The sequence below is a fragment of the Canis lupus genome, chromosome 15 (assembly GCF_048164855.1).
Source record: "Canis lupus baileyi chromosome 15, mCanLup2.hap1, whole genome shotgun sequence".
Taxonomy (NCBI): domain Eukaryota; kingdom Metazoa; phylum Chordata; class Mammalia; order Carnivora; family Canidae; genus Canis; species Canis lupus.
Genome location: NC_132852.1, coordinates 6512145 through 6531905, shown reverse-complemented (window position 1 = coordinate 6531905; position 19761 = coordinate 6512145). Strand labels below are relative to the sequence as shown.

Genomic DNA, 19761 nt, shown 5'->3' with positions numbered 1-19761 from the left:
CTGCAGGTGCTCCCCTGCAGCTCCTCACACCTGCCCTTCCGCAGTCAGTCCCTGCGTGTGGCTGCGCGGGGGCGCCCAGGTCCTCCGCCCCGCTCTCCTCCCCCCCCCCGCAGCAGGTGCACCCGGGAGGGGGCGCACGGGGGCCCGAGGGCAGCTGCCAACCAGGGTTCAGACGCGGAGGCGGCGCAGGTGCAGGTGCAGGTGCAGGGACCTCGGGGCTCGGCCGCTTCCTGTGGCCCCGCGCACCCCCCCCCCCCCGCCGCAGTGCGCAGGTGCGAAGGCGCCCGCGGGGGTCCACGGGCTGGGGGGGGGGCTCCAGGCAGCGCCCTCGCCGCCGACCCGCAGGTGCCGGAGCGCAGCCGGGTCAGGCCCCAGGCGGGCCCTGCACCCCCCAGGAGGGCCCGGCTCAGCGGGCGGGGCTCCCCGAGAGGCCGCGGTTGCCTGCCGGGCTCCCGAGGGTCTTCCCCGCGGCGCATCCCCTCCCGCGGCAGGTAAGGCTCCGCGCCCCCCGCCCCCGTCTGCTCCAGGGGCCCCTCGCGCCCGCAGGACGCCGGCCGTTGGGTCGTTGGGCTGGTCCCGGGCGGGGCGGGGCGGGGCGGGCTGTCGGGCCCCCGGCGCCCCGGGCCGCCGCCTCGGTCTCCCCGCGCAGGGCGGCCCGCTGAGGGCTGCGTCCCCAGAGAAGCCACAGGCCAGCCCCGGGGCAGGCCCGAGAGCGCCGGCGGGTGCTCCCAGGAGGAGCCTGGCGGGGCCTGGCGGGCTGCGGGGGGGCCGGGGGGGCTTCTCCGCCTCCCCCGGGGCAGCACCAGGAAGCCGAGCAGGGACCCGGGGGAGCCTGGGCCGCTCTTCTGTCCTGGAGCCCGCAGCCCGGAGGCTCTGCTAGCCTCCCCCTGTTGGGGCCGGGGCACCCTGACACGCCCGGGGAGGCTGGGCCCTGCCAGCACCTGCCGAGGCGGGGCCCGTGGCTGCAGCAGGGCCACCCCCGCCTGACATGACCAGGCCTGGGGGGCGAGTCCAGCAGCTACATCCGTGCACATCCCTAGGAGGGGAGGGGACGGCCTCCCGCCTGACACGACCAATGCTTGGCCATTGTTATTAACCTTGGCCTTAGTCGTTTTTCAGGGAGCTTAGTGGAAGACTTTTCTCTTTTTATTTTGAGAGACCAACTTACAGCAGGGATCAGTCTTTGATTAATTTGTTCCTTTCTCTGTTTAAAAAAGTATTTTTTTCCATTAATATGTGAGCAGTAGTTTTAGTATATTACACCTCTTAATTTGTAATGCCTTTAAAATTATGATTTGCCTATCATTTAACGTGCATCATTATAAAATTAGATCATAATTTAATCTATGTATTTGTCCTGTATATGAAAGGTAGAACAGAAAGCTTAGGAGTTATTATAAATATGACTGACAATATGGTCTAATTTTAAAAATTATGGTGTCAACACACTTTTACAACTTTCAATATGGAAAAGTATTCACAGAGTTTCACCCTTGCTTTGTTTCAATAGAGATAATATATTTACACAGTAAAAGAGAAAAATTAAATTGTGCAAAAATAAATTATATAGGCTCTAACAGGCTCCCTCCATAATCCCCAAATGATAGCCTGTTCTCTAGAAATCACCAGATATTTTAAGGTTTTAAAAGGTTTTTAAAGAAAGACCTTATAATATCTGGTTTTGTTTGATTTATTAGTACCATCGTTCTAAAGAATGCAATTAAAACATAATATACCAATTTGAGTTTACACATCCTGTTGTCCGTTCTTACAGGCAATAAACGTGGGGGTCCAGCTTCTGGAGGCAGTTAGGTCTTGAAAAAAAATACCTGAACACTCTGTACTATAGTCTCTAATTTTTAAGCAGAATAATATTAACTTATATCTTAAAAATCTGTTGTTAGGGTTCATTAAAATGCATTCAGCATTCAAACTGGAGAGATTTACAAGTCAGTATCATGGCTATGTACATATTATTAACGACCTAATTAAGGTTAGCGATGGTCTCAAGTAAGAAAACATGTATCTTTTTCTTTAAACCACGTGAAGGAGCATGTTCAAGCTCTCAGGTTCAATTCATTCTCTTTCTTACACTTTATCAACTGCTTAAAACAATTATCATATGTTAGATTGCTTTGTAATCATACCATAACTACTGGTACAGTATTGTGATTTTCTTGGAGTTAATATTTTGTGGATATAGAAAAGTCATATGAAAATATTGCAAGTTCTATAACCTATTTTTTTGATTGGGAACTACATTATCTTGATCAAAGAGCCATCTTTATCTTCTTACTTCTCAAGTGTATACATGTAATTAGATTAATTGCCCTAAAAAGACAGTCTTCATGGGGCCTCCTTTGTCTTCCTTTCATTTGAATCTTGTTTTAATTTTCCTAGAATACTTTCTTAGGTTAGTTTGGATACTGGAGTTGGCTGAGTCAGAAATGACTCCAAATAATTGTTACTTTAAAAAAAAAGGTAGTTTGTTTCTCCAATAAATATAAGGTAAAGCAACTCCATAACTGTCAGTCTTCTGTTTCATTGCTCCATTATCTCAACACATGGCTTCATTCTCATAGTCCAATATGTCTACTCCAGTTTCCTCTATGATATTGTGATTTATGCATGAGGAGTGAAGCGATGAGTAAGGCTGGGATGTAGAGGGAGGATTTCTTTCTGTTAGGGAAAGAACCCTGACAACTCTTATGTTTGTAGTGCAATGGTCTGAACTTAGGCATAGAGCCATACTTAGCCGCAAGAGAGATTGGAAAAGTTTGCTTTAGCTGGATGACCATTGCTCAACAAAATACTCTTACATTGCGAGAGGAGGTTATTAGAGGGCAGCTCGCTGTCTCTGCCACAGTTCTTGCTCTTGAAAAGATAAGAATACTTGCATATCTTTCTTTTCACACGCAAAATTCACAAAGTTCTTTCCATTATGTCACCCATCCCAGGATTTCTAGCTAATGTGTGGTCTTCTCTTTCAGGGTCAATTATAGTACCAAGTGGTCTGACCATATATAAACTGAACTTAAAAACAAACAAACAAACTAAAAAACAAAGGCAGCTTATCTGTACACACTCCCCTCCCCATGCCAAATATGCAGTGGTTTGGTTAACATAGGCAATCGCAATACAACATACAATTTGAAAAAGGGTAAACAGAAATAAAACACTGAACAACTGCTCAAGAGCTATTATCCTATTTCACTTGGTCAGAATTATGAAGCCTTTAGGCAAAGGCAGAGAGGTAAATCCCCTGGTAAATCCATATGTCAGCCCTGTACTGCTTTCTAGGACAAATCCCTACGTCCTTCACAGTTGAAATTTGTTGTGCTAAGTGGTCCTTCCTTTTCTGTTGTCTTCTGTACCCTTTATGAGATCTACAGAGCATTTGCAGCTAAAGTTTTCCTGATGCAGTTTTGGGATAGAACACTCACAGGCTTCTGCAGACATGTAGTCTCTGCAACAAAACATTTTTAGGAGCACCTGGGTGGCCCAGTTGTTTAAGCATCTGCCTTTGGCTGAGGTCATGATCTCCTGGTTCTGGGATGGAGCCCTGAGAGTCAGGCTCCCTGCCCGGTGGGGAGCCTGCTTCTCCCTCTCCCTCTGCTCCCTGGCTCTTGCTCTTTCTCTCTCTCAATCTCTATCTCAAATAAATAAAATCTTTTTACAACCTGACAATACATTTTTTAGCCAAAAAAAAAAAAAAGAAGAAGAAAAAGGAGGTTTCTAGTGTTTTTACTTTTCATCAATTTCCTCTTGCAAATGAACCCAGATGGAGAGCCTATCTGGACATAGAGATTAAACCTGAACACTCTCACCTGTGTATTGGTGTTTGTAGTTTGTCCTTCAGGATCTCTCAGATGATAGGAAACTGCAACCTGGCCAGTTGTTTAACATTTAACAGTTATCACTGAGATCTTATTGTACCAAGTTGTATTGTCAGTAACAAGTTTGATGGTTGTCCAATTTTTTTGTGTATTTTTCAAAATGTAGATCTTTTAGAATTATGCATTTTTCATCAGAACTTTGAAAACTCATGTCTATGTGTTTATGTCTGGGAACTCAATGTGCCTTTCAATTAAAAGATTTATCAGACAGTTGTCTAATTAGTTCCCATAGATAATTGCGTCAGTCTTCCTGGCCTTTGTCAATGTATTTATAATCCTATAACCAATGTTAGTAAAAATGTTACTTTTTTTTTACATATTTTCTAACTTTGTTGGGATTTATAGTTTTGCTGTGATTTTAAGAGGAAAATTAAATTTAAAATGTGTTCCCAATCCACTTCCATTTAAAACAACAAAAAACATACAGAGATGTGAATAAAGACTAGAGCTTTACAAATGAGAATATTTACCAGGACTATTTCCAACTCCCAAACTATTTGGGAAGACAAAAGTATTTTAATAATACAGTTTTCTTTTTATCTATAATAAGTAAAAGTGTAAGTTATAAATTCATTTATTTTTACTTTTAATTTTTTGTTGTCATTGACGTATTTAATATGATATTATTCACCATACTGCATATTACAAAGTTAGTGTTACATTCTGAGAATTTTGAACAATAGAACTAAGTTAAAACTATCGACTAAATATATCACAATCTCTCCCATGACTGTGACAGCATGAAAAGCAAGATGTATTTTATATGTAAATAAATGTGGTTTGGAGCTACGTTTTTCATTCTCAAGTGATAGTAGAACTTTCTGATTGATGGCTTTATGTTAATAAATAGCTGCACTTTGGGAGACTGGGCTGTTGGAAAACACAAAGCAACTGAACAGTGGAGCAGTGGAGAGGAGCATTTGTGTGCATTGTGAATGAAGTTACATATTTATACTTAAAATGCTATTTGTCATACATTTTTAATCTTTTGACCTCATATGAAACTTTTTTGATCAATCTTTAGAACTATTTTTTTGTTTATCTCTGTATAAATTCACACATATTCATCAATCTGTCTACCTGGGCATGATTTAATTAAATGAGGATTTCACCTGACTTCTTAGCTGATTTTGATAATATACCCACATTTTTTTCTTCAAAGCCCCTAAAGAACAATGTACAATAAATAAATGTATAAAAACTCAAATACTATTCTGTTTTTGTGATGTTTGACATAAGCCAAGTAATGTGCTTCACAATAGGCCTGGACAAGTATGATGAGAGAGGTAGATTATTCCAATGCTAAAACTTCTTCCTTGTCTCTATTACTCCTTTAAACTTTGAATCTACTTGTATCCTTTCCAGTTCATAAATTATTTTTTGAAGGATATGTTGTAAAAATATCCCTAATATTGGCTCCCCCTGCCCTTGAAACCATATTTTGGTGACTCGAAGAGCTAAATCTGAGTGAATTTAAGAGAAATAAGATATTTTGTGGGGAACTTGGGTGGCTCAATCAGTTAGGCATCCAACTCTTGATTTCAGCTCAGGTCTTGATCTCAGGGTTGTGAGTTCAAGCCCTATGTTTGACTCCCAGTGTGGAGCCTACTTAAAGATGATATTTTTAAAGGGGAGAAAATAACTTGTGTGGGACCTGAGAGAAATGGCATCAAGCTAGTTTGTATTATCCATTTCATTTTGTTTTGTTTCTTAGTATGTAGAAAGGAACTGTGTGTGTGTGTGTGTTATATTCCTGAGAATAAAATTGCACAAAATATAGAGTAAGGAAGGAAGAATAAAAAATTGCTAGAGCATAAAACTTAAATGGACAGAGGAGATTCTATCTAGAAAATAAACAGATTCAGTTGGTATAGTACTTTGACTATTGATTCAACTAACAGTTGGAAAGAGAGTACATAAGGTGCAGATCCTGAGAGTGGGTATTTGTGGTAGTGGGATTCTGTAGAACATTTTTTTAATGTTGAAATTAAACCAGCAAAGGGTAAATCAGGACATCTCCTGAAATTAGGGAAAAGGGAGGAAGGAGAGCTAGAATTTTTGAGGAGAGCAAAGACAGTAAAGGAGCCATCTAGGAGAGTGGGAGATGAAGGACCTGGAGTTGTGTGATTGTTGGACAGCCTAAAAGCTCCTAAGGTTTGTGCCATCACATAAGTAAAGTTGATTAGTTGCAAGAATGCAGAAATAAATGTAGACAATTGGGTTTAGCTCAGAAGTGGTGCTTTTTCCAAGTGAGTTTAAATTAAAAAAAAAAAAAGAGGGGAGAGACAAGGAATTGGTAAAAGAAACATTATATTGATTGACCATGGTATTTAAGATGGCTAAAGACAAGAGGACACCAAATAGGTAAGAGGCAGTGGAAATGCAGTAACATTTGTAGCCCCTATGGTGTAGAGAGATTCTTGGAGCCTAGATCCTTTTTTTTTTTAAGATTTTATTTATTTATTCGTGAGATACACACAGAGAAAGGCAGAGACATAGGCAGAGGAAGAAGCGGACTCCTTTCAGGCATCCGGATGTGGGATTTGATCCCGGACCCTGGGATCATGCCCTGAGCCAAAGGCAGATGCTCAACTGCTGAGCCACCCAGATGTCCCTGGAGCCTAGATCTTGAAAGAAGTGACCTCAAATGCTAGTTGGCAAGGATCAGAGAAGGAAATGCCTGAAATTGAGATGAAAGATATGCAGAAATCTGTAAGGACAAGATTGTGGTGAGTTGCTTTTGTAGGGTGAAGAATAGGAACATCAAGGGAGAGGACTCAAGGTGTCAGAAGTGAAGGTGTTGGAAGGATCATCTATACACATACTGAAATCCCAAAAAGACAGGTAACCAGTAAACAGGATGACAGTGAATTGGGAACTGAAGTCATCCAAAAATAAGGATTAATAATGTAGGTATTGGGAAACTGCATCAATAATTTTCATAATTGGAAATATAAAGTAATAACAAGAATTTTATTTTATTTTTTAAGATTTTTAAAAATTTATTTATTCATGAGAGACACACACAGAGAGAGAGAGAGAGAGAGAGAGAGAGAGAGGCAGAGACACAGGCAGAAGGAGAAGCAGGCTTCATGCAGGGAGCCTGACGTGGGACTCAATCCTGGGTCTCTCGGATCATGCCCTGGGCTGAAGGCAGGCGCTGTACCACTGGGCCACCCGGGCTGCCCTAACAAGAATTTTAAATGCAGATAGTTTTAGGGAAATGCAGGAGATAATAGTTTTAAGGATGGAATGAAGAACAGGAAACACACCTTTTTATATCCAGACCCAACGGTTCAACATCTTTTCAGTGGCATAGAGAACAGTTTCTATGTATAAAGACTATGTAAAAGCACTGACCTCTCAGGCAGAGTGCAGGTTTAATGGAACAAAAGGAGTAAGGGTGTTCAGAGAAAATATGAAGACAAAGTGGATTTTGCAGATGATTGGTCATTTCAAAAGGCATGATAGAAAGAGTTCAGGAATTGGGGAAGGCTTTAAAGTGATGAGAATAAGGAAGATTTAATCAATTTGTAGATTGGAATGCATAAGATGCCTAGTAAAATGAAGGTTTAGGCTTCCTGTGATCACCTATTTACACAGGATGAGAGGGCATAATGAAATCAATTCCATCATATTTGAGACAGATGACAGTGGCAAGGCTATGGGTTTTAGAAGGGAAGGACATCCATTGATGTCTGGAACTTACTCATGATCCCTGTCAAGTGAAGCCAAGAGATGAGCAAAGTAAATTTGGGGCAGACCGAAAACAAAATTCGGAAGCTATGAAAAAAGTAAATGGCACTTGGCATGGTCAAAAACACAAAAAGGCCAGGTAGGATGAAGATAATTGAGATGAGGTCAGAAATGTGGCTAAAGGCCAAACCATGTAGAAACCAGCAAGCTCTAAAAGACTTGAGTTTAATTTAGAGTGAAATGAAGAGTCTTTAGAAGGTTTTGGGCAGAGAAGATTTTACTGGATTTAGATTTAGAATGGCTAATATGAGATTTGTGTAAAATAAATATCCAGGTAAGCAAAAATGGTAGCTTAGAAAAAAGGCACAAGTGATAGAGGTGTTGAGAATTGGTAGGATATTGCCTATATTTTGGAATGAGGTCCGAATTAGATTTTTTGTTGGAATGGATATACACTTGAAGGACAGAGAAGAGTCAGAGATCATTTAAGATCCTTGTTCTAGCCGCCGACCATTGAGTTTCCATTTACTGAGATGTAGAGGGCTGATGGAGAGATTTTGTCTATATGGAGATAAAGTCAGGAGTTCTGTTTTCAACAAGCTGTATTTGAGATATCTATCAGACATGCAGATGGAGCTGTTAAATGAGAAGCTGGTTTTATGAGTCTCGAGTTCATGGATAGGGTTGAGGATTTAATTTACACTAATATTTTATGCTTTTATTTACATTTTTTCCTTAAAAATGTCATAGTTATACTATTGGTATTTTTTAGTCAGCATTTTAACTTTTCTCTGTATGTTTTTAAAAATGAGTGACACTTTCCTCTTTTCACCTTTCTTACCCTGCCTTCTGCTCATTCCTTCGAGAAGTTATAATTTGATTTCTATACTTATTAACTCTTCATTCATGATTTTATCTCCCTTTGCATTGCCCTTTCCCTGGGAACATGGTCCCATTTTATTTGCCTGCTCATTAAGTGTCTCTTTTCATTCTCCTCTCATTCTCCTATTCAGTTCAATATTGAGCTTTTCTTTTTTCTTTTTCCTAAAATAAAATATTTCATTTGAAAAATCTCTAGTATGTTATCTTATGGATGCAGGGCCTTCTCATATCAGTCTTGTTTTTTTATATATTTATTTTAATATTTTTATCTGCTGCTTTATACATTAACTCTTGTTATAGAAAAATTATTACCTGTTTACTGAATTTGATCTCTTACGTTTACGAGATTATCTTTTCTGAACATTTTGCTGATTCTTGGTTTTATATTCCTGTTTTGAATCTGAGATTCCCATTAGGTTGTTTTGAGAGTACTACATATGGCTTACTATACCCTGCCTCCAGGTCTGGTGCTGCATGTGTGGTGATATATACTTCCAGATGGTATGCCTATCTATGACTGGACCTTTGAGCATGGAACCTTTTGATTAATCTGTGTCTCTTGCACAGGGTTCTTTTCTGCTTTCTGGCCAAAGGGTCCTCATTATTCCCTCCTTCCCTTAGGGTAGATGTTTCTGTTGCCTACTGTTTAGTATGATAAGTGAGGGATAAAAAATCTGATTAGCCTGGTTGTCCCTCCAAACAAACATTCTAAGGCTTTTCCCTATCTCCAAGATGTCCCACATTTGAGTTCAGAACAACTCGTATAACAAACAGAATTGGTATAGAAATGAAAGCACACTCTGAGTTTAGTCACAATCTTCCTACCAAATGTATGCCAGGAATTTAACTAAATACTTTGTATGGAATTAACCATCAGATGCATGAAATAAATCATATTAGTATCCCCAGTTTGCAGAAGAGGGTTGTATCAGAGTCCAAATCATTTTACCAAGGTCAGTATAAAATAATCCATCCAATTTCCGTTTGGCAACATGGCCCATACCTAATCCACCATGATTTTCTAGCAGGTCTCAATGAGATGTGTGTGTGTATTTCCTTTTCTGTAATTTGGGTGTTGTCCTTTGTCCACTCTGGATCTCCTATTTCAGGAATGACTCCTTTTTGTTCTACCTATCTTTTCTCAGTGATGTTCTCACATCGTTGCCCTTTCCTGGGGGATTTTCTTTTTTCTGAATTAATAGTGAAGGGATAATACAAATTACGGGCAAAGTATTTTTAGCAATTATCTATATTCATCATTTTAAGTCTAGCTACAACTTTGAAGTATTTAAAGTTTCCAGCACTGCAATTATGGCTGTTTTCCATGTTTTAATTGTTACTCTTTGTGTATGAATGTGAAAAGAATTCGGGATAAATCTGAATTCTCTTAAATTATATATAGCATTGTGTTTATGTCTACATTCATATTTTCTTTTTTTTTTTCTATGGAAAGGGTCCAAAGATTTCATTAGTCTTCAAATTGTAGTAAATCACAAAGACACACTATGTAGGAGAAACATGTCCCTACATACGCATATAATACTATGCTTCTATTTTCTAAATAAAATGGGAAACTAAAAAATGCATACAGACCTAGCTACATGAAAATAAATATTTTTCATTGGATTTACCATTGGAAATGAGGGTAAAAAGAGATCCGTGAAAGTACAAAAATGCTAAATCCTAAATCTTGCAAATATAGGAGAACAACAAATGAACATTTCTCATTTCCTCATAAAATGTAACATTATTTACAGTACACATAAAACACACAAAATCGCTGTAATGGTAGTAAATATGTATTATCATTCTAAATCAAGCCATAACTAATGACACTCTGGGAAAGGTTTAGCTTATACTGAGGCTAGGTGTCTTGCAAATGAAAAGCTATTTAAGTGCTAAAATCAATTGACTATATAATACCATGTTTTCTGATGGGAATAGTGCACAAAAGATGCCTGGAAGTTGTTTGTTACAATGGCTAAATCAGATTCTACCTCTGGTTATTATCAACCCATACATTCGTCATTATAAACTGCTTCATATTTATTTTATTATATTGATTTACTTTAGCACCCAAGACAGTTTGTACTCCTACAAAATTCAGAAAACATTGATTTACTTAAATTATTCAATACTTTACTGTATGGCTATTATGTCATTTAACATTTTAGACAAATCAATACAACTTTTTTTAATTGCCTGTCACATACCTAAGGTATCGCAAATGTGTATCGCTGGAATCATTAATTTGCACTATGTTGATGACATTTTTATAAATCAACTAGCTTAAAACCATAAAGTGGCATATGTGGGGGGAAGTACTAGGATATGAAATGAATAATTTAAGCTAGTTGGAATATATAACTGCAGAATACTTTATTAAGTTTATAATAATTCTATTTCTCAAATAGCTGAAAGGTGGACTGCTGTCTTCTGAGGACATTGTGTATGATTTCTTTCCCCTCTTTTAAGTCTACGTAAGTATGACAGATGAGATGCTAAGTAACCTCAATGCAATGTTTTCTATTCTGAGAACTCTTCTATGGAGAATTTTGACTACAAGGTAGAGGAACCACACTGTATTTGTGCAGAAAAAAATATACTTCAAGCATATTTTTGTATATCAAGTGATAGTGTGCTATCCTTGTGTTTTAGACGAGACCAAAATAATCAAAATGGTAAAAAGAACTCATCCAACAAAATGATCATCCAAAAGTGTTATAGGTCAACTTGCTGACACTATGTCCTTTTCGAACATTCTAGAAAAAGTTATTGTGCATGTCTCAGTTTTCAACCTAGGATATAAGGCCTGCATGGGCAGGAATTTACATCTGCTTTACTAATCATATATATATATATATATATATATATATATATATATATATACTCACACACACACACACTCATATGTATATATACACACATATATTACATATATTTTACATGTAATTACATTCCTAATAATAGGTAATCAGTAAATTCCTAATAATAGGTAATATAAAAGTAAATATTTCTTGATAAGCAATGGATCAGAAAGTATGATAATTGTTCTGTATTTTATTTAACTTGGGTACTAGCACATGATGCTTGAGGAAGCTACATTTGTATTTTCCTACTATATCTAATAATATTGTGTTACATAAAATATGTGCAACATAACAAAAGGTCATGTTTAAGTGGATATGGTGGTCATATTACATTGAAGCTGTATTTGAACCCAGTATCATTATTGCTAAGATATCAGCTATACATTATAGAATGATGAGAAATATAGCAGAGCTCGAAGAAGAAAATAATAGTCACCCAAAGTCACAGCAGCCAAAAGATAGCAAGATAAATACCATTTGTATTTTGGAGAATAATTTTGCACTTGCATATAAATTACTATGCTCCAAGACTGCCCTGACAATTCTGTTTAATACTGTCACATATCAAAATACATTTAGAATTACCTACTTTAAATTTAGCGATATTGTAGCCTTGAAGAGTTTATATTGTATGAATGAGTGTGTTACTACAGTTATACTTGTAATAATTATTTATGTAACTATTTAGTCATTGATTTTATACTGTGTTTGAGGCATCTATTATGATCCAGAAATAGCTGTAGATAATTTCTTGCAATTGAAGAACTTTAGGTCTGAGAAAGGAAAGTACAAATGAGAACCTTAAAAGTGTGCTCGAAGTGATAGACTACAGGAAGAACACGGTGTAGGAATATGAACTATATCAGTGCTTCTAAAATCATGTCTAAAGCATCATTACCCTCTCATCTGTCATAAACTAATACTTCTGAAGAATCCAACAAGAAACTGAAATTCCGGAAAAATGAAAACAAAACATGGAACATATCAATTTTCATTATTAGGTTTGGTAAGGATAAAAGTATATCCAATAGATCAAAATAAACATAGCATTAAAAAAAGAAAATATTCACAAAACATATACTTGTTGATCCTTAAAAATGAACAGACTGGAGATGAGCTACAAGAATCAGTTTTGCTCTACTAACACTGTGTCCTTACACATCACACCTAGTCAGAAATTTATGAATGAAATAGCAGTTCTCTGTATAGAATATTTTTAGGTCCACTTTAAAGAGGTCTATCAATATTTACAGTTTTTATTGTGGTGAAAGTGCTTGTTATGTACTTACTACCAAATCTAGAGTGGATTATAACCTCACTACTTGCAGGAGGTAATACATATTTAACCTCTTATATAGTTTGTTTGAAAAATATATGTCAAAGAAGTGAGACAGAGGTGCATGTTGATAAAAGTAGGAGAGGAGATTATAAAGCAAGTTCAGCATACTAATTTATAATTTTTATCCAAATGTAGAGTTATACTTGGTTTTTGAAGTATACTCCCCTAAAAATTTATAGTATAAATCTTTTCAGTTTAAGCAAGTTTTTTGATGAAAAAATGTTTAAAAATAGATTCAAATCCGTGGATCTATCATTGATTGATCTAATTAATGAAAAATACAAAGCATTGTATTAAAATAATAAGGGATTGGTGATAACTTCCCTCTTTTATATTTTTATAAGTTCCTTTTTAAAAAGTTTTTATTTTAATTCCTGTTAACATACGTAGATAACATTAGTTTAAGGTATACATTACAGTGATTCAATACTTTCATTCATTACCCTGTGCTCACCATGACAAGTACACTCCTTAACCCCCATCACCTATTTAATCCATAGCATCCAGCCTCCTCCCCTCTGGTAACCACCAATTAATTTGTTTGATTAAGAGTCTGTTTCTTGATTTGTATCTCTCTCTCACTCTCTCTCTCTCTTTTCCCATCTGCTCATGTGTTTTGTTTCTTAAATTCCACATATTAGTGAAATCATATGGTAGTTGTCTTTTTGTAACTTATTTTGCTTAGTGTTATATTCTTTGGCTCCATACATATTGCTGCAAGTGGCAAGATTTCATTCTCTTATGACTGAATAATATTCCATTGTGTATATACGTATACACTACATCTTCTTTATCCATTCATCAATTGATAGACACCTTAGACTGCTTCTGTATCTTGGCTATTGTAAGTAATGCTGCTACTTAAATTCAAAATGTATGAAAGACCAAAATGTGAGACCTGAAAGTATACAAAATGTCTTTCACACATGTCATGGTAAATGTACGTGTTAGATATTAGTTTGTTGGTCTTACAAAATCAAAGTGCTACTTTATAAGAAAAACTGGAAAATAATAATGTTTATATGTAAAATACCTATCTGCCTCTGTCAGCTTTTTTGTTCAGTAGTTTTTCAGGTAACTTGCTTTGAATTTATCCCTATTAATATTATGAATGTAAATGCTGATTAAATTTTGATGATTTCATGGCCAGTTAATCTCTGCAAATAACATAGTGAACTTCATGCTTCAACAATAGTTTGGGATACAAAAACTGAACTCAGTACTTAATGAAGCTGGAACAGATCATTTGGATCTATACATTTCAGAGTCCTTTCCAACATTATTATTTGGTTTAGTAATATTGCACATTCAGAAGTTATGTGTTTTTTTTTTCAGGAAAAATTCAAATGAAGTTTGTTTTACCATCTTTGAATTGGAATTCAAATATACATTTCAGGGATCCCTGGGTGGTGCAGCGGTTTAGCGCCTACCTTTGGCCCAGCGTGCGATCCTGGAGACCCGGGATCAAATCCCAATCGGTGCATGGAGCCTGCTTCTCCCTCTGCCTGTGTCTCTGGTTCTCTCTCTCTCTCTGTGACTATCATAAATAAATAAATAAATAATTAAAAAAAAAAACAAAAAAACCCCAAAATATACATTTAATTTTCTAATTTGTCTAATACTTAACAATAAAATTTTTAAAATAGGCTTTGCTAATTTTTTAAAAGATTTTATTTACTTGAGAGACAGTATGAGAGAGAGAGAGAGAGAGGAGAGGAGAGGGAGCACAAGCAGTGGGGAGGGGTAGATGGAGAAGCAGACTCCGTGTTGATCAGGGAGCCTAATATGGGATTCCATCCCAGGACTCTGGGATAGTGGCCTAAGAGGAAGGCAGGCAGACACTTAACCCACACGGCCACCTAGGTGCCCCAGGTTTGTTATGAATTTTAACCTGATAAAAATATTTTTTTCTTGAAAAACATAAGATGATTAGCAGGATAACATTAAACTTTTCCATGTAATTTAGAAATATATCAGAAAGTAGAGACTTTTCAGAGTAAATCTATTTATCATAATTGACTTGAGTTGTGCTCTAATTCTCCTTCTGTAAGGAAAAAGCAAAGATAAAGTTGCTACTATGATCCATTCAAAATGTTGTCTTCAAGATTTCTGAAGTGTCCTAGCCAGAAGCATATCCCATAAATGTATTCTGCAGGCAATCTTTAATGCAGTAATCTAAATTGTTCAGATATGGGATATACATTGCAAATATTATTGTCATTTTTTGTATTACTATGTCCTTACAGTTTATCCCTAGTAAAAACATGTTTTCCATTACATGTGATTGATTCTGTCAAATACAGCTTCACATCACACTCCTTGCTCATGCCTATACCTGAAATTCTCCACAGTCCCCCCACCCTGCTAGGTGGCATGCTAGGGTAATCAGCGCTTATATTTTACATGTTAGAGTAAATGTTACCTCGGAGAGGCATAATCAGAGTTAAGTGAATTCTATTCATTCTCTCAAAACATCCTATACTTGTAGAACCTAATCCAATTTCATATTATGTATCTGGCATGTGTTACAGATTTTGATAAAGTTAAGGACCATGTCTCATTCCTCATTATGCATCCATTTTTTAACGTGCTGATGATACATAGGAGGTCTTTACTGATCACCTGCTGAATGAATACTTGAATATGATTATTTGCAATGGCATAGGTTGAATATATATATAACTGAATGCTTTTTGGACTTGCCAATGATTTCCAACCTTGTCAGTCACTCAACTGGATGATTTAAGTTGCTTTATTACTGTGTTTCTGCTTGCATTTGACTCATTAGAATCAATTTAAGACAATCAAAGTTTTGTGTTTTTAAAAAGAAAGCCAAATTAACATGTAGAATCAGAAGCAATTAAATCTGCATTTTAAACATTTTCAGTATGTCCATATGAGACATAGTTAGTTTCATAAAGAACTATGATTCATAGCAATACATTCTCTTAGTGTTATATCTCAACTTACTTCTACACAGTGTAATTAATTACCTGAGGAGCTTCTACTTAAACATTTCTCCCAGTAGGTCACATGATTTCTGTGGGATATGCATTTTCATTAGCAGTAGCACAGCTAATGTGATAAATAAGTGGAATCACATCTTTAAGAGTGCAATTATACAGAGGGATTGATGGCTTCTATAAAAGCATCTAAAACTTAGGCTAATAATGCTACATATTAGATGTGACTTTTTAGTAGTTTTGAAGGAAAACCAAATTGTACGTAGAATAACACTTTAGAAAATAGAATAACCATGTAATTTGCAGAAATAAGAATGACCTACCTACAAAGCTTTGGATGAGCAGGAGAATCAGTTGTTGATGGGCTTGAAAGCATTTGTCTTACATATGACTTTTTTAAATATACAACTACTTTTGTTCTATCAACTTCCTAATTTGCAAATTCTAGGCTTAGATCCTAAAGTATGTTATTTCATCACTAGTATCACTCTATATTACTAGTTAGCTGTTTTATTTTATTTTTTTGTTTGTGAAGGACAAATTGAACACTAATTAATTTAATTTGTGTTAACATTATCTCTAAATAATCTGATTTGGTATGATCCCATTACCAGATTCCCTTACATAAGAACAATCTCATTAACAAGGCCCTGAGATAGCACTTTAGATCCATTTGGTAACACAGATACAGGCATAAACTCATTACATGATGCACTCTCCATTCTTAAATTGATGAGGTTTGCTCTAGCTATTGTTTGGGAGTAATATGCCTATAATCTAGTATTTCTGGAAGGAATAAAGAAAATCACTGTTTTTAAGAGAAAAGCTTATAAAGAGAAGGAAAGAGGAAGGAAAGGAAGGAGGGAAAGAAAGCAAAGACAGACTGAAAAATTAAAGGTATAAATGATTTCTTAATCACACTACACAATAAGGTAATACTTATTAAGTTATAGAAACATTTTAACCTGCGCTACTCAACCCCATAGAGGTTCTGATTATGACTCAATGCTATTAAATTATTTGAAGACAGAAAACTATAAATACTTCGCCATTGTTACTGAGACTGTCTTGTATCTTCAAGGAAACTGATATGAATGTGCATCTCTTATTTGAATTTTGGTTAAAAATTAGCAATACACTAAGTCTACTGACAGTATTTGATTGATAAATCTAAGATCCTGTGTTATTTCAGTACCCTCCTCTTACTGAAATATTGAAATATAATGGGTGGTTGAGTATGGGTGTGTGCAGGAAGCCAATGCTCAGGGCACCAGACAGAAAGCAAAGCTTCTTTATTTCCTTTATGTTAGGATTCAAACTGAAGTACTGTGGGCAAATTAAAACTGATATGACAGGAAAGTTTTCTGATACCCTCTTTCATTTCCAAGCTGGTAGATATCTGGATTTTTTATGTGGCTAAAATGAAAGCATGAATTGTAGGGAGATAAGTTTTAATTTTTTTTAAATGTGTAAGTTTTATTTAGGAAAATAATAGCATTATAAGCTATCTAAGGAAGAATAGGAGTTTCTACCTTAATCCTTCTTTCCTGATTCCCACTCCCCAAAGGTAAACCTATGCGACTCAATCATCTATTTCTTCTGGCATGTTGCATTGTATTTCTAAACATTGGAATCGCTAATGTCACAATTTCTAGATTTTTCTGTTTATGAATAGTTGTCTGCCTGCTGTGGATTGTGATGATGTAACCTTGTTCAAAGTCCTGTTACCCATCTTCCTCGCCACATACTTTCCAGTACTCATGTCTCAGTTCCTGGCTCAATGTTCTACTATTTAATTTTATTATTATCATAATAAGTAAACTGGCTCCCATCATTTATTGTTCCTATTACATTTCCTGTTTGGGACAGCATTTTGCTTTTCTTGGAGCTAGTAATTATTTCATGTGAGTGTATGTGTGTATTTTCTTTCTTCCTATCACTGATTGATTAACCTAGGCTTTCCAAGAGAACTGTAGAACTCATCTCAACATGCTCAAATATTTTATCAGGTAAGATATCCATTCCATCTTTTTTTTTCTTGGACTCATGTTTCCTGAAACACTTGGTGTTCATCTTGCTTCCTGAACTGGTTGTGTTCTAGATCTGACAAAGAGCTGTTGTAGAGGAACATTTTATTTTGTTCCTGGGAAGTCTTGTGCCTTTTTTCTGTATTGAATACTTTTCTTTTGTTTCCCACACTGTTTATTTTTTATGATTCACTTTTATCATATTTATGAAACATGTACTCTAGTAGCTTTCTGAAAAACAATAAATAAAGATAAATATTTTGAAGCTTGCTATTCTTAAATGGTCTTTGTACCATTTGATATATTCTTTATATCCTTTGATATTTAGGTTGACATTGATATCCATTTTTGATTTAAATATAAAGTTTATTGATATTTTGGTCAAGACTGCAGGTTTTTTACTATTAGCTTTGTGACACTCACTAGCTACTTGCTCCCAATATTTATTTGCATTGTTTTCCCTTTATTTCCTTTGTGGTGTCTGTGTGCTTATCAGAAAGACATCAACTGGGGATCCCTGGGTGGCTCAGTGTTTTGGTGCCTGCCTTTAGCCCAGGGCGTGATTTTGGGTCCCAGGATTGAGTCCCACATCAGGCTCCCTGCATGGAGACACAGCCCTCTGCCTGTTTCTCTGTCTCTGTCTCTGTCTCTCTCTCTCTGTTTCTCTCATGAATAAAATCTTAAAAAAAAGACATCAACTATCTACCATTATCAATTAGATTTGGTTACTGTAGAGACTGAATAACAGTGGCTTAAATCAAATATTTCTCTCTTCAGGTAGCTGTCTAAATATCCTCAGTTGAAGGCTGACATGATACCTCCCCTATATTAGGAATCTAGTTTATTGATTCTTAAATCTCTACTGTTCCACCATATGGCTTCCATTTTATCATTTGCCATGGCTGCCCCAGCCACTTGCATGCATGTGAGTTAGCAGGAAGAGGAGAAGGGAGAGTAGGGCACCCGTTACCTTTAATGGCATTGCCAAGAAGTCACACATATCAAAAACTTTATACTTTGCAAGCCAAAAAAATATAATTAGTTTCTTTTCTGAATACTCCATTTGCATAGCATTGTGATATATTTTTAAAGAATGCATTTCATTTATGTTGCCTGGCTTTATACATTTACTGGAATTTTTTTAAAACTAAGAACGCTGCCTCCTAAAAAAAAAAAAAAAAAAAAAAAAAAAAGAACGCTGCTTATTTCTTCTGAGCTGTTTCGTTTTGTTGGTTTTTTGTTTTTGCTATTGGTATGGACACATGCATGGTGATCTCTGGAAAACTATAATTAAAAATAGGGCAGTAAGGTGGCGATTGGAAACACTTTTTGGATGGGTTTCATTAACAGAGTAAAGAATTTTACCATAGTGTGGTTAATAAGAGTATGTTAATCCACTGGGCAAATCTGAAATGTCATCATGTTTTGACGTTTGGTCTGTTCCACGGCTCAGAAAGAATCCTGGGAAGTATGTTAAGAAGAGAGCAGAGGGGTGTCACCATGCACTTTGCAGGCTTGCATTCATTCTTAATTTCATTCCTTCTCTGAGTTTAGTTATTTGATTCCAGAGCCTTACTAATCCAGCCTTCTCAGAGACTTTACTTTCTCTATTATGCTGTGGTGGGAAATCTACATTCTCTTGGTAGCAAAGCCTTGCAGAAAAAAGTCTAGAGGCCTCAGTCATACTACTTGCAGTCTTAACTCTCACATTCCAGCCTTCAGAGATAGTTGTTGCATCCAAAGTTCTGAGACCCCTGTTTTCTGTTGGATAAATTAGCTGCTATTAATTGGCTCCATGACTGTAAGGATTATCTTCCTTTCACTAAGTCAGTTGTCCTTATTTATCTACTTTCCCTCAAAATTCATCAACATTTTTTATCTGTACTTGTATTGGAATACAATTTGATATTTTATTTGTATTGCTGGGGTTTAAGGAGGGAACAGAGAGAAAACCATTGGATAAATCCTTCGTACATAAGTGGAAGTTTCCTAAATTTACTTATGGAGTAGCTTTGAGGGTAACAAAGGAATATTTTATCTTGTAAAACACAAGAGCAGGGAATAGAGATGTGTTGCTCCCAAATGGCA

The 19761-nt window shown here is 36.8% G+C and overlaps 1 long non-coding RNA gene across 1 annotated transcript in view; it reads left to right on the top strand.

The window, feature by feature from the left end:
- Positions 1–282: 282 nt before the first annotated feature.
- LOC140604587 (uncharacterized) overlaps positions 283–19761 on the top strand; it is a 102964-nt gene continuing 83485 nt past the window's right edge. The window contains exons 1-2 of the long non-coding RNA XR_012007407.1: positions 283–491; positions 10889–10954. This is a non-coding gene — a long non-coding RNA (uncharacterized lncRNA). The remainder of the gene's footprint in view (positions 492–10888; positions 10955–19761) is intronic.